The 24186-nt window shown below is 39.7% G+C and overlaps 1 protein-coding gene and 1 long non-coding RNA gene across 7 annotated transcripts in view; one reads left to right on the top strand and one right to left on the bottom strand.

Annotated features, from left to right (window-relative positions):
* On the top strand, positions 1-22767 carry LOC131689393 (uncharacterized). Of its 2 annotated transcripts, XR_009305391.1 has the most exons (3): positions 1-244; positions 21484-21793; positions 21855-22767. It is a non-coding gene; the product is annotated as an uncharacterized LOC131689393 (long non-coding RNA). The 2 variants fall into 2 exon arrangements; XR_009305390.1 differs by lacking the exon at positions 1-244 and having other exon boundaries at positions 21180-21793.
* The window catches only part of LOC131689389 (uncharacterized), a 468781-nt gene that overhangs the window by 205462 nt on the left and 239133 nt on the right, over positions 1-24186 (bottom strand). The window lies entirely within an intron of this gene.

The following is a 24186-nucleotide window of genomic DNA, read 5'->3' on the forward strand; positions in this document are numbered from 1 at the left end:
CAGTTTCGCAGCTGTCACGAAAATTTTGAAGAAAACGAAGTGAAAAGTGTAAACACGAACACGGTTTCACACAATAGTTTTTAGCGATTTTCTTATACGTCTTGACGTAGAAATCCAGAACTACATAAAAACCCTGAATAAACACAGCCGTTCGAGTGTTCCAAGTGCGAAAAAAAAACAAATCGGTTATTGGACGGCAGTACTACTTGAACAACTATGACCATGGCAACCTATGTCTCCGATGGTTGGTGATCTCGATTGTGGCACTCGTTCAAACAGCGTAAACAACAGTAGATACAGTGGCGGCGCTAAGGGAGCGGCAAAATTTGGGGGCGGCAAATGCTGCTCAACATAATTTAATTATTTATTAGTGATTATCATTGTTCATTAATGGCGATAAACGTTAAGCGAGGGTGAAGCGTTTGAATTCATTTTGTTTTGGCGCCTGTAGAAGATTAATTGTTGACGATCAGAAGTACGACGGATCTGACGGAACAAAACAATATATATCTGAACCTGAACCTCAAACGTAACGATCTTAGCAAATACAAACGCAAATTATTTTAAGAAAATCCTTTATTAACCCATTTGTGCCCATGTTGTTTGTGGACAACAACGTTTTTAAACAACTATAACTTTTGATTGAGGCAAGATTTGTTCACAAAAACAAGTATGACTAATGAATGTGACTATTGCCTTTCATTTGAGTATTAACAGTGACAAGGATCAGCTCTAGAAGCGAAGGTATTGCAATTAGTCTGGTTCGATTCCGATGGAGCAGTGCTGCCAGGGACAGCTTACGTTGACAACGGAAAATATTTTTTTCTTCGGATCTTCGTTATGGTGCAATATTATTGAAAACTGATAAAACATATCAATTTAGACTGTCTTTGGCTACGTTTTCCATGTAATTGGACTATTGTAAATATTCTTGGAGAATTGTATTGAGCATTGGGAGGTAAAAATTGAGCAGCTTCTAGCACTGCAATGGAAGCACCAATCTTTTTGACAATAGACTTTTCGTGTTTCTTGGTCTCTCCGTTTTCAAGAAAAAATAATTTTGGAACCCTACATGCACTAGAAAAAAGTTGGGCATGAAAGGGTTAATAACTATTTTTGAGAAAAAAATCTGTAATGAAGTTTATTTCTCACAAATGAGGAACAAAATGTTTTGGCATCACTGTTTGCTACACCCCGGTCGTCAACAAAGCTAGTAGTTTTCTTTTTAATTTATACTTGTTGAACAATCGTGATCGTTTTTATTTTTGTACTATTCATTTTTCGTGTTAATCGGTTGTGCAAGAACTTTGAAGTTTCATGAACTTAACCAGCATCATATCTGATAGCTGCAAGTGTTGTTTTTAGTGAAAGTGATAGTTTCGTGTTTTTTTTCTACTTGACGTTATCACTTTGCACAACGTTACGCTCAATTTGTTGACAAAAGCGACATCTTCTGGTGGATAGCTGATAGTTGCATGCAAGTTCGCTTCATTTTTGCTGCTTTTATTGCATACCCGGTAGGCGTTATTTTCTTTGCTCAAAAGCATGGCTTGTACCAACTGCTCGAAAGTCATAAATGATTCTGAGCGAATCACCTGTCGTGGGTATTGCGGAAATTCGTTTCACATGATATGTGTCAAGTTGGATTATGACGTTCGTGATGTTCTGGGAATCCACTCACGGAATATATTCTGGATGTGTAACGGATGTGCTGATTTGTTTTGTAACGATAATTTCCGCAGAATGGCTTCGCGTTGTTGCGACAATGCAATGCCCGACGACAATTCTCTGAAATCATTAAAGGATTACATAGCTGATTTAAAAGATGTCGTTAAAGCTCTCTCGGTTAAAGTCGACACAAAACCGCTATCTCCAACGGTAAATACACCTTGGACAGGGATTGCTGCATATTATCCCGTTCCAAACACTCCTAAGCGCAAGCGTGAAGATGATCCGCTCAAATCAAAAATCACTAATATTCGTGGAGCAAAAGCTGCGTTTGAAACGATAAAAACAGTATCACCACCTGAGGAGCTGTTATGGGTCTACTTGTCTGCATTTGATCCCAGCACGACGGACGATGAAGTTTCTAGACTTGTGAAAGATTGTCTGGGAAAGGATATGCAACCAAAAATAGTCGCTGAGCTTCATCACCTTCAAAGTTGGCGTTAGCAAATCATGCAGGGATAAGGCTCTGTCCAAAGACTCTTGGCCGGAGAACATCTACTTTCGTGAATTTGTGACCAATTCAAAAATTCAACGGCCTATCATCAGGATCGCTGCGAAGAAGAATCCATCTGGTGGTGGACAGTAGCGCCAAGCTATCCCGGATAAACTCGTCTGTCTAATTTCATGTTCCTCGGTGAGCGACATCGAACTACCTGGCGAATCGGCAACTTCTTCTGTGTCAGGTAAAACCAAGAAGGGTATATGTCCTTCCGAAGCACTTCAATATGCTGCACACCCTCAATGTAAATTTCACTTACAGTCTGCTGATGAACACTACTCAATCGACTCTACCGCTCCAGCGAACCTTCAATGTCAAAATGATAATTTCGATCGCATCGCATCTGTCCGCTCAGGTAAACATTTAAATAATATATGTCCTTCCGAAGCTACACGTGATACTGCGCACCTTCAAGTATGCCTCCCATTGCAGTCAGCCGCTGGACGCAACAGTTATGACGCAGTCATTCCCTCCGTATCGCAGCTTGTTCCCCTTCCTGACAACAGTACATCCTGCTCTCCCCGCGCTATTTGCGGTGATAGTGATCATCGAGCCCACAGCCCTGAAACTTGGAATGCAGCACGACACCTCTCACATGACACTGATGGTTTGCGGATTTACTATCAGAACGCGAGAGGGCTTAAGACGAAAATTGATGACGTGTATTTAGCTGCTGTGGGCGGTGACTACGATGTTTGCGTCTTCACCGAAACATGGCTCGATGCGCGTATAACATCAGTGCAGCTTTTCGGCGATGCTTACACCGTATACCGTGCGGACCGAAATAGTGGCAACAGTATTCGCGGACGTGGAGAAGGAGTTTTGATTGCTGTTTCCACCGCATTTGCCTCATGTGAGATTGATGTCGGTAGTTTAACCAGTGTTGAGGCTGTTTGGGTTAGAATTACAACTCCATCGAGGAACTTTTATATTGGTGCTGTCTATATTCCTCCTGAAAAGCGACTCGACTGCAATATCATGCAACTTCACATGGATGCTGTGAATAACGCTTCTTCACAAGCTGGCGCGGATGGCGTGATGATTGTCCTTGGTGATTTCAATCAGCCAGGACTCATTTGGGTCCCGTCACGACACGGATACGCTTACCCGGACCCGATTGCTTAGACAACCAACATCGCCAGTCGTTTGCTACTGGACGGATTTGCTTTCAACGGACTAAGTCAAGTAAGCATGATTCCTAACCACCAGTCACGCTTTCTGGATCTCGTCTTTGTTAGTGAAACTATTATACCTGTATGTTCCGTCAATGAAGCATCCAGCGTGATTGTTCCACTTGACAACTTTCATTCCGCGCTTGAAATCTCAATTGGCACTATTCGATCAGTTCAGTATGTAGAAACTCTTTCTGTCGACCGTCTCAACTTTCGCAAAACTGATTTTGTAAAGCTGCGCAGTTCTCTGTCGCAAATTTATTGGAGTGTACTGCATGCCCAAGTGAGTGTTAATGCTGCAGTTGCCATCTACAAGCGACTACTACTGAACTGTGTTGAGACCTCAGTGCCTAAATGTCAGCCTCCTAGCAAGCCACCCTGGTCAAACAGCACTCTTCGAAAGCTAAAACGTACTCGAGCAAAAACCCTACGTGCGTACACAAATCGACGGTGTCCTCTTTCTAAGCGCATGTTCACTTTAGCCAGTAATGAGTATCGTTGTTACAACAAGCTTCTGTACAAACGCTATGTAAACCGCATCCAGAATAATCTACGCCGAAACCCGAAGGGCTTTTGGTCATTTGTCAACACGAAGCGTAAAGAAACTGGACTTCCATCAAGGATGCTTTACGACGGCGAAGAAGCTACGACAACTGTGGCGAAATGTACGCTGTTTGCCAGATTCTTCTCGAGTGTTTTTTCAACTGACTCGCCAACCGCAAACGAACTCGAAAATGCCTCTCGCGACGTTCCTGCTTGTGCTGTTGATTTGGATGTGTTTACTGTCTCTGAACAAATGGTTATATCTGCAATTCGGAAAACCAAGTCATCTTATGCGCCCGGCCTCAGTGCTATACCTTCAACTGTATTGAAAAAATGTTCGGACTTACTTGTAACGCCACTTGCATATATTTTTAACCTATCGCTTCAGCAGCAAACGTTTCCTGAGGATTGGAAATGCTCAGTTATGTTCCCGGTATTCAAGAAAGGTGACAAACGCAACATAGCGAACTATCGCGGAATCTCTTCGCTAGGAGTCGAATCTAAAGTTTTTGAATCAATTATCAACGAGGCGTTATTTTCTGCTTGTCGACACTACATTAGTACATCTCAGCACGGATTTTTCCCAGGACGTTCAGTCGAGACGAATCTCGTCTGCTTTACGTCATTTTGCACGGAACAAATGTCTAAGAAATTGCAGGTGGATACTATTTACACTGACCTAAAGGCAGCTTTTGATAGAGTTAATCATGAGATACTGATAACAAAGCTTGATAAGCTAGGGTGTTCTACTAGATTCTGCCATTGGCTTCGATCCTACCTTGTGCACCGTGAAATCGTTGTTCAAATTGGCGATATTGTTTCAGAATCCTTTTTCAACACTTCCGGAGTTCCTCAAGGTAGTACGCTAGGTCCACTACTTTTTTCACTGTTCGTGAACGATGCGGTTTTCGTTCTAAGCCGTGGAGGAAAGCTGTTTTTTGCCGACGACTTAAATTTTTTTCTTGTTATACGGAATGAAGCCGATTGCCGTGAGCTACAGCATCTTATTGACACCTTTTATAGCTGGTGTGTAAGAAACATGATGGTCCTTAGCGTTGCAAAATGTTTTGTCATCAGCTATTATCGAACGAGAAATATGGTTACCTTCAACTATAACATCGCAGGAACTCTACTACAACGCGTTGACCACGTGAAGGATCTAGGAGTCATTCTTGATGATAAGCTAACGTATACTCATCACGTCTCAGCGACCATCGACAGAGCCAATCGTTTGCTGGGATTTATTTTCAAAATATCCAACGAATTTCGGGATCCTCTATGCTTCAAGGCTCTTTATTGCTCATTGGTGCGCCCGCAGTTGGAATTTGCAAACGTCGTTTGGTGCCCGTATCAAGCTACGTGGAGCCTTAGGATCGAAGCAGTCCAGCGTAAATTCATACGGTATGCGTTACGTGAATTGCCGTGGAACGATCCATTAAACCTGCCACCGTACGAGGACCGTTGTCGTCTTTTAGGACTTAATACTTTAACACGCCGGAGACATGCAGCGCAAGCTACCTTCGTGTCAAAGATTCTGCTGGCTGAATATGATGATCCGGAGCTACTAGCGCAAATCAACCTCTACGCGCCTACCCGTTCTCTTCGCCCTCGAGCCCTGCTGCATTCTGAAATGCGCAGCACTAACTACGCTACCAATAGTCCAATTTTAGCAATGAGTCGTCGCTTCAACGAGTTTGCTGAAATTTTCGACTTCGTCATGAACTCTTCGCAGTTTCGTCGTCGTGTATTGTCACTATTTTAATTATGTTTAGTTTACCTTAGTTTAGTATAGTTTATTAAGACAAATTGTCAGTTGGACTTTTTTTATACAAATACAAATACAAATACAATCCAGAAAAATGGGTTCTTACTGCTGTAATCGTAAGTAAATTTGATGTTAATTTTTTTCTTATGTTTATATTAACACTGTCTAATTGTGGCAAATATATCCCACACGTTATACGGCGTTTTATTTATTTTCAGTAACCTTTCCAAACTTTTGGTAATTTCCAACATTTACAATTGCAATTGATTTTTGACAACACCGAGATCTTGGCACTAACTTCTATAACTCTCTTATTACCTACCGTACCAAGCCGTATCCTTTGCTGTATCAATATGTCGTCTCTAGCTCACTCCGTTCATTGCCGTTTATCGCCAGCTTCACAGAGCTCGAGGACTCCTCAGGTTCCCTTCTTAGTCGACCCACCCTGCTCGTTGTGGCTACTTGTGCTAGTCGGATTAGTTTTGGGAACCATTTTTACCGGGTTGTCGTTAGCCACTTTAACGACGTGCCCAACTATTTTGTTGTGTGAACGATATATAGTTTTCCATACAACTGTTGCAATTCGTGGTTCATACGCCATGCTGTCATGCTGACTAACAACTGCATCGGTCCATGGATCGCTCGCAACATCTTACGTTCGAAAACACCCATGATACGTTGCAACTTCGCTTGTATAGCCTCAGAGCCGTAACGTGATCTTCTAGCGCTCTTGGCGGAGTCTTAGTTTTGTGCCCTGAACACCACTTGACTATCCTTTTCTGTTCGGCTTTCGACCAATAATTGAGTGTATAATTGAAAATGGCACACTTATCGTGACTTACTTTATGACTTATCCGCACATAGTTTATGAAGTAATTTAAGATATCGAAGTATGTGGACTTTTATAAAAAAAGCACGAAAACTAATTTTTAGGAAATCCTTCGAAAGTGACACGGAAAATCGAAACCATTAATATAAAGTGCCAACAGGTTACTAAAGTTTGAAAATATTTAAAAAATACTTCACTACAGATTTGTTTTCGAGGTTAAGTGCAGGAGCATTTTTTCAGGAGACTTTATGACGGACTAACAACATTTAAATGTCGGTTCACATAGTTGAGATTGACGGTGTTGTTTCAAGGACCGCTTCTTCCAGTGATTGAAAATTTTAAATGGCAATTGCACAGGACGGGACAAAACTGTATGTCCCTTCAAACTCGTTTCGGGTGACCGTTAGCAGTATTGCTGTGTCGATCTTGTTCTATAACAAGGTTCGTACCGCGCGTCATGTTTTGCACTAAATAAAGGTAAACAGGCTATTGTAGAATAAAACCGCGAGGGGCAAGTGCGCAGAGAATTAAAACCCATTCAAAGCCGCTCAAAGCACTTTTTAACAGAAATACTAAGGAGAGCTACGCCTCACCACGAAAAATCGTTATGCTCTCTTGGCTCAGGAAGACTATGACTCTGACGATCCCCATATTTATCTGTTACTGCTCCTAAAAACTGTAATCGAACGAGATTTGTTGTAAAGGTAAACATTTTCCTCATGAGCGACCGAATACAACAGCTATAGGAAGCGATGACACAAAGCTGAAGCAAACGGTTCCTGGTCTTGGAAATTTGAGATCAAAAAACGAGCTTCCAGCGTTTCAAGAAACACCAAAAATGGGGTATCTCCTCGCTGATAAACGATCTAACTTTTTTCATGATATTTGCTACAGTTTTAAGGAGGTGGCTGCTTTACTGTCCACGATCAAATATTTGTCCCATTTTTGTTGCTATTGTAAGTTTCTATGAAAACACCGCTCGGCTAGCTCACCTTTTTTTTTGATCTCAGGGTCGGCTATCGTTCTCGGGAGGACTCACTGTACTTACCGCTTTTAAACAATTTTTCAACTCAGGCGAATCAATATAGAAACCATCCAACAAAGAAAAAGGCTCTCGTAGGAACAAAAAGAAAAGGTTTACAATTTTACAATTTATTTTTGAACGGAGTTTTAGGCGCCTAATGGTTAACGTTGGGGCCCTTCGCTGATCCGACACGTGGGTGGGAGAGAGGAGGAATTGAACGTACCTGAGCCCGTTTGGCGGGCCGTCGTTGCTGTCGATGCTGCTTGGCGAACGAGGCAGTGGTTTTGGCGTCAATACTAGCGTAGCGCCGGTGCTTCCAGCGTGGGTAGAACTGATGCGCGTGACCTTTTAGCAAACTGCGCACGCGTCCGAGATGTTACCGTCACTTGGTGCTTTCGTTGCTCCACAATGGAGTGGCGTACCGTTGTCTACCCCAGGAGCGATTCTCGTCGGCCGTGCTAGGGTGCGGCGGCGGACTTCGGCGGACGTACCGTGGGTTGGTAATTTCACGATGTAGTGGCGGGTTGCCATCTTAATAGAAACGGACTTCCGAAAAATCTTAGCGGCCAACGGTGGGACACAAGCCGAATTTTGACCGGAAAATCACTTCGAGCGGACTCGTGATATCAGGTCCGTACTGATCTAGGTTGGAAACTTCTCGCAGGATTTTATACTTTGCGAACTATACCGTTTTTATAATTTCACTGAACTTACTCGCCTTAGGCTTGCATCAAAACTGACCTACCTCACTCATCATCATTTCCCAAGAACCCTACGATATCCAATTCCTCTTATTCTCTCTCTCTCGTCCTCCTTATCTCTCTCTCTCCCTTAGCTTTTCCGGAAACAGTGGTTCTGCGGCTAAATTACTGGCACCTGACTCAACTCCACTGCGGTGCCAATCAGTCATGCAGCAACAGATTCGGCGTTAGTAAATTTTGCATTAGACAGTTTACATATGATTAGTGCGGACTATTTTGCCGTCTTTTGCCGTTGCGGTTTTTCCGGTACATTCAATAGCTTCAGATTGGTAACGGTTGCGGGATTATAGGTGCCTTGAGGAGTTATGACTGGTCCAGAGGGGAACACGTCCTAGGCCCCAACGCCTGGTCTGGACGTTCCGGGGTGGGTACGAAAGACCTCTTTTCAGCCCTCGAGCAATACAGGCAGAATTCCCAAATTTCCACCAACCGCTATCATTTACAATGTTTTTTTTTTCGCAAATTATCGACGCCTAATTATTGGTTTGAATTTTAACGGGGTTAGTGGTTAGTACAACAACTTATCCTATGTTAAACAAAAGTAACAACAAATATATTTTTTTTAATTCAATTAACAGACTAACAACAATAATAATAGAGAGCCAATAACAAAAAAACTTAGAAAAAAAACAAAATCATAACTTACATACTATAATTGAATTACCGGTGGATGGAATTATATTGTTACGAAACAGCTAAAACTTAGATCGGTAACAATTCTCCCCGTGGTAGGGTAGAAAAATTATGTAATAATTTTTCGTCTATTCTGAAACCATCGCGTATAAATTGCCCTCCGTGTCAGACCTGTGTGCACAGCAGAGCTGGATCAATAGAGATAAATTTAATTGTCTTTTGGCCGCCCCGATCAGACCTGCTACTAAATCGAATTGTTGCATTCTTTTCCTTTTTTCATCTTTCCCATTGTTTCCTCCCTTTTAAACTACTCCTTTCCATTCCATTTCCTTAGCGGGAACATCTATGTTTCTTCCTCACCTTTTTTTTCACCTGTAAGTTTACTACAGGAAACCTACTCCGAAAATTTTTTAATCTCAGTCATCCGTATTCATCCACTCTTCCCATTCAATGGACGCGTCCTCCATAATCATTCATACCGTCGTCATTCATTCATCTTCATTCGCTTCTAATTTTAGCTATTCCTAACGCACATTCGCTTTTAGAGACAAAACCCATAACTGTCTCTCAAAATCCATCACGAAGCATCTGAAAGGCACAGCGTGATCACTGCCTTTTGTGGTATATAACAAAGGTCATATTGCTACGAATTCCTTGGCATTAGGGGTTACAAAGTATACTCCTGGAACTATGTTTAACTATCACATCGAGGTAATTCGAATCGCGAATTCGAATTATGAGTGCTTAGTAAACCTACTATATCGACTTTTATAGCAAAAACCTCCTAACCTGACAAAGAGATGTGAGCAGCTCAACAGTTAGGTGGAATGGCCGTTTGTGTTGCTGTACTGTGTGAATATTTTTAATTTCTACAGCCAGTGAGTTGGCTTTCCATTTATCAGCTTATTTTTCTATCTTCTAAGAGTCGAGTTTAAAGGAGCGGAATGGTAAATCACCGAAGGATGTCGCAGATAGGGCGCACTGCGAGGGCAGCCAGAGATGGTGATTCTGAGGCTCCGAAGAGGCATTCTGGGCGGCCGTTTTGAGCCCGCGGAGGGATAGACGTTAACTGTGTGAATTTTCCGAAAGTAACACTTGTTTTTGTTTCAGGTTTGGTTGGACTACCGATCGGCCATAGCGATCGCGATTTTTGATGCAAGATGTGGTGACAAATATTCGATGTCATTTTGTTATGTAGTGAAAATAGAGAAATAATAAATTATCCTGGTTTCAGATGGGCTGCCGGCCACATCCCCAGGTTCTTACCGTCCATATCCTCCAGCGCATAGGACGAGGTTCCTATTCTTGCAGTGATTTTCGCAGGAAGGTACATAGGACCGTATTTTGCATTGTACCGTTCTGCGGCGTTAGATTGCTTCATGTTGCGTCGATATACAAGCTGACCAACTTGAAGGGGGGTTGCGTACTGTTTATGTCGCAAGTTGTATCGTTTTTCTCCTGAGGCATGGGCTTTTTTAAGATTGGTTTTGACTAAGTCATAAATTTGGGCGAAACGTTGTTGTTTGGATAACATCTGATCCTCAGTGGTTGGCCCATCTTCTCTGGAAAACCACTTATGGTCAGTGCCCTTCGTGAACGCTTCGTGACCGTGCACTACGAAATAAGGAGTGCAATCCGTGGCGGAATGTACCGATGTATTGAGAATGATTTCGATTTCTGCAATTTGACTGTCCCAAAGACGCTGGTCTTCTCGCACGTAGGTTCGAATTGCAGCGTTAATCTCCACCGGGTTGGCTTGAGAGTGGTACTTCGTATTAAGCCAATGCCTAATGTTAAATCGTCCTAGAAGTGATTTGAACTGTCGAGATAGAAACACGGATCCGTTATCCGTGATGATTGTCTCCGGCGTAGAATAGCGTAAAAACCAATGGTTTTTTAATGTGTTGCAAAGCGATTCGCTTTCAACCCTGCGTACTGGGGTAAGCATTACCCATTTACTAAAAAGATCTAACACAACCAGCACATGTTGATTTCCTTTCTTACTTCTCGGAAGAGGACCTATATAATCGGCCGCGATGATTTGCCAGGGGTGGGTGGTTATTCGGGGCTCACCCATAGGAGGAACTACGGTTACATTGGCTGCCTTTACTTCCTTGCAAATAGGGCATCGTTGCAAATGGTCCTTTACCTCCCGGGCCATACCTGGCCAATAATATTTTTGTCGTATTCTTGCCAACGTTTTTTCAATGCCCATGTGCATTGACTGATCGTGGCAGTCTTTTACGATAGTCTCTCTGTTCTCAGGTGGGACTACCTGTTTCCACTCAAACCGGTGGGGTGGTTTGGGGTGGAGACAAATTTGTATAGGGCGCCATCAAATATTTGAAAGTCAACGTACTCATCGGGTTGATCGGTGACTTTTTGTTTTAGGTCGTTATACCAAGCCGACCTGGCTCGGGTTGAGACTACAGCCACACAACGAGACAACGCATCCGGAACCACATTCTCTTTACCTTTCCGGTGGATAATGGACATATCGTAGTGCTGCAGTGTCAGACTCCAGCGGCTACATCGTGAAGAGGTCTTCCACTTTGTACGTAATATGTGGGTCAGGGCTGAGGAATCCGTAATTAGAGTGAAGTGTGATCCTTCAATGTAACCCCTGAAGGCCTCGATGGACAACAGGGCAGCCAAAGCTTCTTTCTCACAAGCATGATAATTCCTTTGCGGTGTTGTTAGCTTGTGTGAGAAGAAGGCTATGACTCTCTCCTGTCCATCCAGGTCTTGGGAGAGAACCCCAGCGACAGCTACATCGCTAGCATCCGTCTGGATTATGAACTCCTGCGTGAAATCGGGCCCCACGTTGGGCGCCAATTGTAAGTTTCTATGAAAACACCGCTCGGCTAGCTCACCTTTTTTTTATCTCAGGGTCGGCTACCGTTCTCGGGAGGACTCACTGTACTTACCGCTTTTAAACAATTTTTCAACTCAGGCGAATCAATATAGAAACCATCCAACAAAGAAAAAGGCTCTCGTAGGAACAAAAAGAAAAGGTTTACAATTTTACAATTTATTTTTGAACGGAGTTTTAGGCGCCTAATGGTTAACGTTGGGGCCCTTCGCTGATCCGACACGTGGGTGGGAGAGAGGAGGAATTGAACGTACCTGAGCCCGTTTGGCGGGCCGTCGTTGCTGTCGATGCTGCTTGGCGAACGAGGCAGTGGTTTTGGCGTCAATACTAGCGTAGCGCCGGTGCTTCCAGCGTGGGTAGAACTGATGCGCGTGACCTTTTAGCAAACTGCGCACGCGTCCGAGATGTTACCGTCACTTGGTGCTTTCGTTGCTCCACAATGGAGTGGCGTACCGTTGTCTACCCCAGGAGCGATTCTCGTCGGCCGTGCTAGGGTGCGGCGGCGGACTTCGGCGGACGTACCGTGGGTTGGTAATTTCACGATGTAGTGGCGGGTTGCCATCTTAATAGAAACGGACTTCCGAAAAATCTTAGCGGCCAACGGTGGGACACAAGCCGAATTTTGACCGGAAAATCACTTCGAGCGGACTCGTGATATCAGGTCCGTACTGATCTAGGTTGGAAACTTCTCGCAGGATTTTATACTTTGCGAACTATACCGTTTTTATAATTTCACTGAACTTACTCGCCTTAGGCTTGCATCAAAACTGACCTACCTCACTCATCATCATTTCCCAAGAACCCAATTCCTCTTATTCTCTCTCTCTCGTCCTCCTTATCTCTCTCTCCCTTAGTTTTTCCGGAAACAGTGGTTCTGCGGCTAAATTACTGGCACCTGACTCAACTCCACTGCGGTGCCAATCAGTCATGCAGCAACAGATTCGGCGTTAGTAAATTTTGCATTAGACAGTTTGCATATGATTAGTGCGGACTATGTTGCCGTCTTTTGCCGTTGCGGTTTTTCCGGTACATTCAATAGCTTCAGATTGGTAACGGTTGCGGGATTATAGGTGCCTTGAGGAGTTATGACTGGTCCAGAGGGGAACACGTCCTAGGCCCCAACGCCTGGTCTGGACGTTCCGGGGTGGGTACGAAAGACCTCTTTTCAGCCCTCGAGCAATACAGGCAGAATTCCCAAATTTCCCCCAACCGCTATCATTTACAATGTTTTTTTTTCGCAAATTATCGACGCCTAATTATTGGTTTGAATTTTAACGGGGTTAGTGGTTAGTACAACAACTTATCCTATGTTAAACAAAAGTAACAACAAATATATTTTTTTAATTCAATTAACAGACTAACAACAATAATAATAGAGAGCCAATAACAAAAAAACTTACAAAAAAAACAAAATCATAACTTACATACTATAATTGAATTACCGGTGGATGGAATTATATTGTTACGAAACAGCTAAAACTTAGATCGGTAACACTATGCAACTATGAAAGCGAGCGTTAAGTTTGCAACAATTTTCAATTGAAAGTCATTGCAGTTCGTTATTTAGTCTTCTATCAACTTTAGATTTGAGATGGGACTGATAGGGCCGGATCGTACTCTTTTGATACTTTTGGTGGAATTTCAGTTTAGTGCTCCTTTTTCAATTTAACTCACGAACAATAATTTAGCGTGTATAGCGCATTTACCCTACTTATTTTAATATTTATCCTTACTTATTATATACCGCAAATTTTAGCGTCCCTCTAAGCTTGGCAGGGGGTCAACCTGGCTAACCGCATACTACGGGTCTGCATAGCCCATTGGCCAACCGGTTCAATGAACATTTTGTAGCTGGTTTGCTTCGTACCGTATCGTACTTTGTTTGACTAAAACCCGAGCCCAAAGTACCTGCCAGAATACATCTCTGAATTTCTCTGCCGGTATTCTCATCGCCGGTCACCATGTTCACCATACAATCATCCGCTAAAGTCTCTTCCTCTTAAATCTTCTAAATCACCCAGTGGAGTGCCCAGTGGAATACCGTTTTTTTCTGATCCATGCTTGCCTGCATCGTTTCTCGTTCTCCCTCGTACGGTGCTGCATCATTCTTGCCTCTGCCGTATTCGTCTCTTCATCTCAGTAGTGCTACCTGTGATGCTTCATAAGTTGCTCCAGCCATCAAGAGTAGTCACACATACCTATTCTTCTGTTGGTAGTGCCGTCTCCAGCTTGTGCACGTATTTCCGCTGCACGATCGTAGCTGCTAGATGTTGAGCCTCGGCGTCCATGCTCACGAGTGCTGTACTAACATTTGTGTGGCTGTGAAGATCGTTGGCAGAAAGCACGACAAGTTGTGTGTATTTGTGTTGGAACTTAATTTTTCAGTGATATTCTTGCTCCAAATATGTGCATGAAAATAAATTTAAAATTGCAAAATATTTTTTTCTGTGTGTCTGGGCGTTCATGTCGCCGTAAATCAATTTATTATCCCATCGTGAGCAGCTGTCACAGAAACGCTCCAGCTCGGCCTAAAATGCATCTTTGTCGTTCGCTGGTCTCGTTTTGTGTGGGCAGTGAACGTTTATGATGCGGTATTTGAAGAAACGGAATTTTGCTTCTCTTGCTTTGGTTGAGTTCCGGAATTCAAAACATGCAAATGTCTCCAGATTGGATAAAAATTCCAATAGTTATTAGTATTTCGGTTTTGGTGGTACCCTGGTACCCCGCCGACCTGTTACGGGGTTAAAGAAATACAAAAACCCTTCCTCAAGCCCCCGATCACTGTATCATTGGTTTTATGCTCCCAAAAGCTATGCTTGGTATTATTTTAAGGTGTCACTAAGTTGTAATTTTCAGTTTGGGAAAGAATACTGGAATTTCATAAATTAAAATCTGCAAAGGAGTACGCTGTCGGACACATAACGGTTAAGTGCGATCTTGTTAACAGAGTTGTAGCCTTACCTTGCTCACCGTGATTAATACGTAACGCTGCTGCAAGGCTACTTGGTCAAGTTTGAATGCGTTTTTTTTTTCTGTAGATTCCAAATGGATTAAAAACAAAGGAAATTTCACCCTTTCAATTTTGTCCTGGCTTTTATACTATATATTCATTTCTTTATTGAAAGTGAAAAACCAAAAATTCGTTTTTAGGTGTAATATATGTTTTATCGAGAAAATGGTTGAAAAGGGCTTCATTCCGCAAGAATGAAAAATCTGCCAAAAAATGAAATTTGTGGCGACACTATCAAGTTTCAAAGAATCTTAACACAAGTAATGTTTCGAGCAAATCTCTTTTTTTACATTTCTTACAAAAGAAATGTATAGGATTCGCTCAAACTTTGACAACTTTTTCCGAGGCCCGGAGGGCCGAGTCTCATATACCAATCGACTCAGCTCGACAAATTGAGACAATGTCTGTATGTGTGTGTGTGTGTGTATGTGTGTATGTATGTATGTACAAAATGTCATGTAATTATCTCAGCAATGGCTGAACCGATCATAATGAAATTAGTTTCAAATGAAAGGCCTAACGTTGCCATTTGACACTATTATTTTTGATTTTCGATATGTTGTTTACTTTCTGAGATATGGGCGATTTTGTCAAAATACAGCAGGTTTTTTGCAAATAACTTTCGAACAATATAATATTGGACTACCGATCGGCCATAGCGATCGCGATTTTTGATGCAAGATGTGGTGACAAATATTCGATGTCATTTTGTTATGTAGTGAAAATAGAGAAATAATAAATTATCCTGGTTTCAGATGGGCTGCCGGCCACATCCCCAGGTTCTTACCGTCCATATCCTCCAGCGCATAGGACGAGGTTCCTATTCTTGCAGTGATTTTCGCAGGAAGGTACATAGGACCGTATTTTGCATTGTACCGTTCTGCGGCGTTAGATTGCTTCATGTTGCGTCGATATACAAGCTGACCAACTTGAAGGGGGGTTGCGTACTGTTTATGTCGCAAGTTGTATCGTTTTTCTCCTGAGGCATGGGCTTTTTTAAGATTGGTTTTGACTAAGTCATAAATTTGGGCGAAACGTTGTTGTTTGGATAACATCTGATCCTCAGTGGTTGGCCCATCTTCTCTGGAAAACCACTTATGGTCAGTGCCCTTCGTGAACGCTTCGTGACCGTGCACTACGAAATAAGGAGTGCAATCCGTGGCGGAATGTACCGATGTATTGAGAATGATTTCGATTTCTGCAATTTGACTGTCCCAAAGACGCTGGTCTTCTCGCACGTAGGTTCGAATTGCAGCGTTAATCTCCACCGGGTTGGCTTGAGAGTGGTACTTCGTATTAAGCCAATGCCTAATGTTAAATCGTCCTAGAAGTGATTTGAACTGTCGAGATAGAAACACGGATCCGTTATCCGTGATGATTGTCTCCGGCGTAGAATAGCGTAAAAACCAATGGTTTTTTAATGTGTTGCAAAGCGATTCGCTTTCAACCCTGCGTACTGGGGTAAGCATTACCCATTTACTAAAAAGATCTAACACAACCAGCACATGTTGATTTCCTTTCTTACTTCTCGGAAGAGGACCTATATAATCGGCCGCGATGATTTGCCAGGGGTGGGTGGTTATTCGGGGCTCACCCATAGGAGGAACTACGGTTACATTGGCTGCCTTTACTTCCTTGCAAATAGGGCATCGTTGCAAATGGTCCTTTACCTCCCGGGCCATACCTGGCCAATAATATTTTTGTTGTATTCTTGCCAACGTTTTTTCAATGCCCATGTGCATTGACTGATCGTGGCAGTCTTTTACGATAGTCTCTCTGTTCTCAGGTGGGACTACCTGTTTCCACTCAAACCGGTGGGGTGGTTTGGGGTGGAGACAAATTTGTATAGGGCGCCATCAAATATTTGAAAGTCAACGTACTCATCGGGTTGATCGGTGACTTTTTGTTTTAGGTCGTTATACCAAGCCGACCTGGCTCGGGTTGAGACTACAGCCACACAACGAGACAACGCATCCGGAACCACATTCTCTTTACCTTTCCGGTGGATAATGGACATATCGTAGTGCTGCAGTGTCAGACTCCAGCGGCTACATCGTGAAGAGGTCTTCCACTTTGTACGTAATATGTGGGTCAGGGCTGAGGAATCCGTAATTAGAGTGAAGTGTGATCCTTCAATGTAACCCCTGAAGGCCTCGATGGACAACAGGGCAGCCAAAGCTTCTTTCTCACAAGCATGATAATTCCTTTGCGGTGTTGTTAGCTTGTGTGAGAAGAAGGCTATGACTCTCTCCTGTCCATCCAGGTCTTGGGAGAGAACCCCAGCGACAGCTACATCGCTAGCATCCGTCTGGATTATGAACTCAAGTCAAGTTTCAAAGAATCTTAACACAAGTAATGTTTCGAGCAAATCTCTTTTTTACATTTCTTACAAAAGAAATGTATAGGATTCGCTCAAACTTTGACAACTTTTTCCGAGGCCCGGAGGGCCGAGTCTCATATACCAATCGACTCAGCTCGACAAATTGAGACAATGTCTGTATGTGTGTGTGTGTGTGTGTGTGTGTATGTGTGTATGTACATATGTATGTACAAAATGTCATGTAATTATCTCAGCAATGGCTGAACCGATCATAATGAAATTAGTTTCAAATGAAAGGCCTAACGTTGCCATTTGACACTATTATTTTTGATTTTCGATATGTTGTTTACTTTCTGAGATATGGGCGATTTTGTCAAAATACAGCAGGTTTTTTGCAAATAACTTTCGAACAATATAATATTGTCTCTCAAACTGCACATAAATAGAAAGCTTGTAAAAATACCTTTCTAACAAGCTATAGATTGTCTAAATCCGTGCACGAGCGGCGGAGATATTAGACATTTTGTATTTTTAGTTCTCGCTTACCAATTTACACCAATTAAAAATGAGATTGTTTCATACAGAGTATTGCTTTACTGGTGTTTTAGGGGCAAAACTAAACCGATTTTGAATATCGGGGTATGAAAACACATCTACGTGATTCAAGGAATTCGATGTTGAGAACATTTTGTGAATTACCTTTATAATAAATGAACTATTTCTCAAAAATCAATATATAAGTTCACTTCAAAGACAAAATAATGCGTTGATAAAGAAACAGTGAGTTCTAGTATTTATTCCTTGGATTAGGCATTGCGTTCAATCATGACGACGAATTCATGTATTTGGGCTCACTGGTAACCGACGACAATGAAATTCAGAGACGGATCATAGCGGGAAATCGTGCCTACTTTGGACTCCTCGCTCCTCGAGGACGCTCCGGTCGAACAAAATTCGCCGCCGCACGAAGTTGATTATCTTCAAGACGCTGATTAGATCGGTGGTCCTCTACGGCCACGAGACCTGGACTATGCTCGTGGAGGACCAACGCACCCTTGGAGTTTTCGAACGAAAAGTGTTGCGTACCATCTATGGTGGCGTGCAGATGGAAGACGGAACGTTGCGCATTCGTTGTATTGGTACGAAGTTTCATGAAAAATAACGGATCAAAGACCAAAAATAGCCACAAATTAAATCCAGGAAAAGAAGTCCCCAAAGTACCCACTCTCGATGGGGGATGCAACTACAATGTGTCTTCTAACTTATCGTCGTCCATATTTGGATATACTGAGTAGTTTGAACCATTTCTTTTTCACAATATTGGTCTGTATAGGACTTATTTATCCATATTTCCTGCACGAGAATTCCGAACGAAACAATACAAACACGGCTTTTATGCAATCGACATAGCCTAGACATTTCACACTATTTACTTCAATGCAAATAAAAACTTTGATATATCTACCTGTCTCATTCACGAATCGCATTCTCCCTCTGTCGTTCTCTGTTCAGGGGGCTTGAAAGCACATGTGACCTTGTCTCACTTTACTATATTCAATTGCGCGTTAAAATACTGGACCAGTAAATTCTGTTCTGCACATAAATCTTTTTTCGGGAATATGTGACCAAAAAGTAAACTTTGAATTCGTCAAGTAAAGAAGCATGAAAACAAAAAGAATAAAACCAAAAAAAGATGGAAGCCCTAGAAAGTTCATTGCATATTTATTAGCCTTTGGGATTTTCAAAAACATTTCAAAACTTTCTGATGCAAATTTCTGGTTTTCATTTCGTACAATCCGGTTTATTCATTATCTTTATTCAAAAATGTGTTTGGCTTCAAATATATGACCATTTCATTTTAATTAATAATTTCATTCCGCATCTTTTGATTCGTTTTGTACATCTGCGTTCATTTTACTTATTTTATTCGTTTCATTCTTTGGATTCACTCTGATCAGTTCATTCTTTTTGTGCATTTTACTCATATCATTCATTGTTTTCATTGTATGCATTTTATTAATTTTTTCCAGTTTATTCATTTTGTTCAGTTTCTTCATTTTAATAATCTGACTACTTTTTCAGTTTTAATCATTTCATCCAAATAATTTATTTGATTCAATTTATTTCTTTATATTAATTTATAACCTTTTACTGTAGTTCAATTTTTCATTTTAATCAATGCATTTAATTCTGCTCATTTTCTTCTTTTTATTCATTTTATCACTCCAGCTCATTTTATTTATTTGATTCGTTTGTTTTATTTATACATTTCATTTATTTTTTACTTTATTCATTTTGTTCATCCATTCTTTTCATTCATTTGATCCATTTCATTAATTTGATTCATTGTATTCACTGGATGAATTAAATCAATTTGATTCATTTAATTCATTTGATTCATGTGATTTGTGTGATTCATGTGATTCATTTGATTCATATGATTCATTTGATGCATTTGATTCATTTGATTCATTTGATTCATTTGATTCATTTGATTTTGATTCATTTGATTCATTTGATTCATTTGATTCATTTGATTCATTTGATTCATTTGATTCATTTGATTCATTTGATTCATTTGATTCATTTGATTCATTTGATTCATTTGATTCATTTGATTCATTTGATTCATTTGATTCATTTGATTCATTTGATTCATTTGATTCATTTGATTCATTTGATTCATTTGATTCATTTGATTCATTTGATTTATTTGATTTATTTGATTGATTTAATTCATTTGATTCATTTGATTCATTTGAATCATTTGAATCATTTGAATCATTTGAATCATTTGAATCATTTGATTCATTTGATTTATTTGATTTATTTGATTGATTTAATTCATTTGATTCATTTGATTCATTTGATTTATTTGATTCATTTGATTCATTTGATTCATTTGATTCATATGATTCATATGATTCATATGATTCATTTGTTTCATTTGATTCATATGATTCATTTGATTCATTTGATTCGTTTGATTCATTTGATTCATTTGATTCATTTGATTCATTTGATTCATTTGATTCATTTGATTCATTTGATTCATTTGATTCATTTGATTCATTTGATTCATTTGATTCATTTGATTCATTTGATTCATTTGATTCATTTGATTCATTTGATTCATTTGATTCATTTGATTCATTTGATTCATTTGATTCATTTGATTCATTTGATTCATTTGATTCATTTGATTCATTTGATTCATTTGATTCATTTGATTCATTTGATTCATTTGATTCATTTGATTTATTTGATTTATTTGATTGATTTAATTCATTTGATTCATTTGATTCATTTGAATCATTTGAATCATTTGAATCATTTGAATCATTTGAATCATTTGAATCATTTGAATCATTTGAATCATTTGAATCATTTGATTCATTTGATTTATTTGATTTATTTGATGGATTTAATTCATTTGATTCATTTGATCCATTTGATTCATTTGATTCATTTGATTCATTTGATTCATTTGATTCATTTGATTCATTTGATTCATTTGATTCATTTGATTCATTTGATTCATTTGATTCATTTGATTCATATGATTCATATGATTCATTTGTTTCATTTGATTCATATGATTCATATGATTCATTTGATTCATTTGATTCATTTGATTCATTTGATTCATTTGATTCATTTGATTCATTTGATTCATTTGATTCATTTGATTCATTTGATTCATTTGATTCATTTGATTCATTTGATTCATTTGATTCATTTCATTCATTTGATTCATTTGATTTATCTGATTCATTTTATTCGTATCTTTAATTTTATGCATTTCATGTTCAGTCATTCGTTTTATTTCATTCAATTTGTTAGTATGAGTCAATTTATTCTATTAATCTTATAACTATTTCTAAATATAATCTTAATTTTTATGTAATAACCTAATCTAATTAGATTCGTGTATTTGGATCAAAATTATAATGATTTCCATTAATTTTTCTACTCATTTTATGAATTTAAAAACCTATTGTTTCATTTTTTGCTTTACTTTTTTATTTCGGTCGTTTTGTTGATTTCTATAATTCATTCAGTTTATTCGAGATTTTATTTGTGCAAGACTAGAAACTGTTTTCATCCCACCTCTAATTGGGTGCCTACTTCTCGTGAGTTCTGCAAACTAATCCAACAGTGAAATGTGTAAGAAATGTCTCATCTAACTGCTAGGTGGATTAAATCGGTTTTTTAATTAGTTTTCATAAAACTAACTAATAACATCTAATGTAAAAAAAAAACTAGATAAATTTCAAAGTAATGTTGTTGTTAACTATTCTGTTACAATTTTCATAAACATACGCAGAAAACTGTACTGATGAGATAGTTTGGTTAGTCAGAAATATGTAAGAGGGCGGCAAATTTAACTTTTTTGCCCCGAGCGGCAAAAAAGTCTAACGCCGCCACTGAGTAGATAAACAAATAAAAAGATCTAAGTTACTCCGAAAAATAAGATTCTGATAGTGGCTCCACGAGAGTCGCTTACCTACATTCGGTGGAAAGAATATAAACCTGTCGGTGACAGTTCCCTTGATAAGTATGGAAGATCACAAACAACGGTTGGAAGATTCGGATCTTGATATGTTTGACGTTTCGCCGCCAACCGGAACCGAAGGGTACGTTACCGAAAGGTAAGGAATATGTTGCATCGAGTTTTTAACAGCGATATAATTTCAGATATATTCAAAAAGAATGAAGACTACACGATATGCAATGGACTGATCAGACCAAATGTTTATGTTCGGTTTACTGAAAAAAGTATAGAAGAATTGGACGGCGAAATGGAGTATGATGTCAATAAATAAGATGCAATTTGGATAGGTATCATGAATGAACGACGGCTGTCGCAAAATTGTGTTCGGTCGCTGTTTATTGGACCTCTTGATTGAGCCCTTCTTACAAGTGTCAGTAATCGGGCAGAAAGGATCAGTCGTGGATGACGATGCGGTTTGTTATATCAATGGATGGAATGTGTCAGAATACGAATATCATCAAGATTTCTTCGGAATTTCGCACATTCCGGAAGGGCTGTGGCATTGAAGACGATGTTTGCAATGGAATGTGTTTTAGATAAGTGGAGCCTTGAAGTAGGTGGACAGTGTTCACTGGGCTCACGTAGTATGTGCGCAATAGATTAGTTTTGGAATCAATAGACGGTAGAAATGATTCCTACGGCTCAACGGCGGCTATTTTGTTATATTTGTAAGCAGAAGGGAATTAGACCTTGCATTCAATACAAAAATTCCTGCTATGCTGCTTTCTTCGCAACTCCCCAGGAGGCTGCCCTCTGCATGTGAATGGATCATATACGAGGTATGGACACCCATCCGATTGCGGTGCAAAAAAGTGTGATCCTCACACCAGATTTATTAAAAATTTGTTCAGTGCTGTGATTTTTTGTGGCCAAATATTTTGGAAATTCATAAAAAAATAGTTATTACGAAAGGTGCCCGTAAATATTAGAAAGACTTTCGAACATTTAATCGAACAATTCGTTTGACTAATGAAACCAATTCGTAAAAAGCCTACGAAAGTCGTTTCGTTGGTTTTACGAACAAATTGTAATAAAAATAAAATCTTTTCCAAATCAGTACGAATGATTCATTCATATGCACGAAAAAGTCGTATATTTTACGAATGTTGTCTATACGAAACCAATTCGTAGAAGATTTACGAATATATTTTATCAGCGTAAGTATACCAAAAAATTTAGGATAACCTTTTAACATAAACTATCGCACGAATGGGAGTAGGTTCGACAATTTTTGGAAGAAGTTGAGAAATTAACTCCTTGAAAACTACTAAAAATTTGATGTAGTTCGATGCAATTGAAAAAAAATCCTCAAAAAATGGGATGTACCTATTGATGTGGGACACAGTGAATAATAAATAGAATAAAGACCCGTTTTTATTAGCCCCATTGTGTATTTTAGGCTGACGAAATGGGGTCATTGACTAAATCGGGACATATTATTATTTTTTTAATTTTCTTTCTTTCTGTAGAATAAACAGAAGCTGTATAAATATTATTCTTTAGTTCCTGTAGTCCCATAACTATTTTTGAATATTTAATATAAGTTTCCCTTAAGGGGTCTTCTTGCGTAAAATTTAAAGTAGATTGATTTTTTTTATTTTTGTATATTTATATCTTTAAGGTAAGGAAAATATGCTCAAGCAAGGATTTACCCGAATTCAGCCTTGTTCGTTTGCTAGAGCCCATGAAACATAATTTGATATGAAGCTGTCAAAATCGAGTTAAAAAGCTGACAAAGACTTAATCAGGGGCTCATCAAATCGGGTCTTCACTGCATTACAATAGATAGGCAGTATTCGAAACAATTTCTTGTGGACAAGTGTAAAACGACTTTGTTTCTACTTACTTGGAGTCAGCGGCATAGCTAGAAATTCGGTTTGGTGAAAATTTACTGTCAAAATGGCATAATTCCGAAATTGTAATCTTCGAAGTTTTAAAATTATGGAGAATTTACCTTTCAAAAAAAATACAAACGGACATATTTGTAACGGAAATACTAATAATTACAGAATCCTTGAAAAAGGTTAAATACATTCACCGAAACTGTCGGACATTGAAACAACAAATCGTTTTTGCTGTTTCATTGACTGCTTTGCCGAAACTCGCATAATAAGGAAAATAAATATCTCTTTTGATAATAGTCCGATTTCAACAATCTATATTTCGACAGCAAATTTCAAAAAACTGCAAAAAGCCTTCAAACATTCATATCTTGGAAACTAAACCTCAGAATCAAAAACCATGTAATAGCGTTCTGTCTGGGTGATAGGCCTTTCATTTAAAATTGGTTTGGATAAGATCGGCAAACACGAATGAGAGTTTGTCCGTTAGATACACACACACAGACAGACATTGTCCCAAATCGTCGAGCTGAGTCGATTGGTATATAAGACTCGGCCCTCCGGGCTTCAGAAAAAATTTTGAAAGTTTGAGCGAATTCTATACATTTCTTATTTAAGAAAGGTAAAAAGAGAC

This window comes from Topomyia yanbarensis, chromosome 3, assembly GCF_030247195.1.
Source record: "Topomyia yanbarensis strain Yona2022 chromosome 3, ASM3024719v1, whole genome shotgun sequence".
NCBI classification, from domain to species: domain Eukaryota; kingdom Metazoa; phylum Arthropoda; class Insecta; order Diptera; family Culicidae; genus Topomyia; species Topomyia yanbarensis.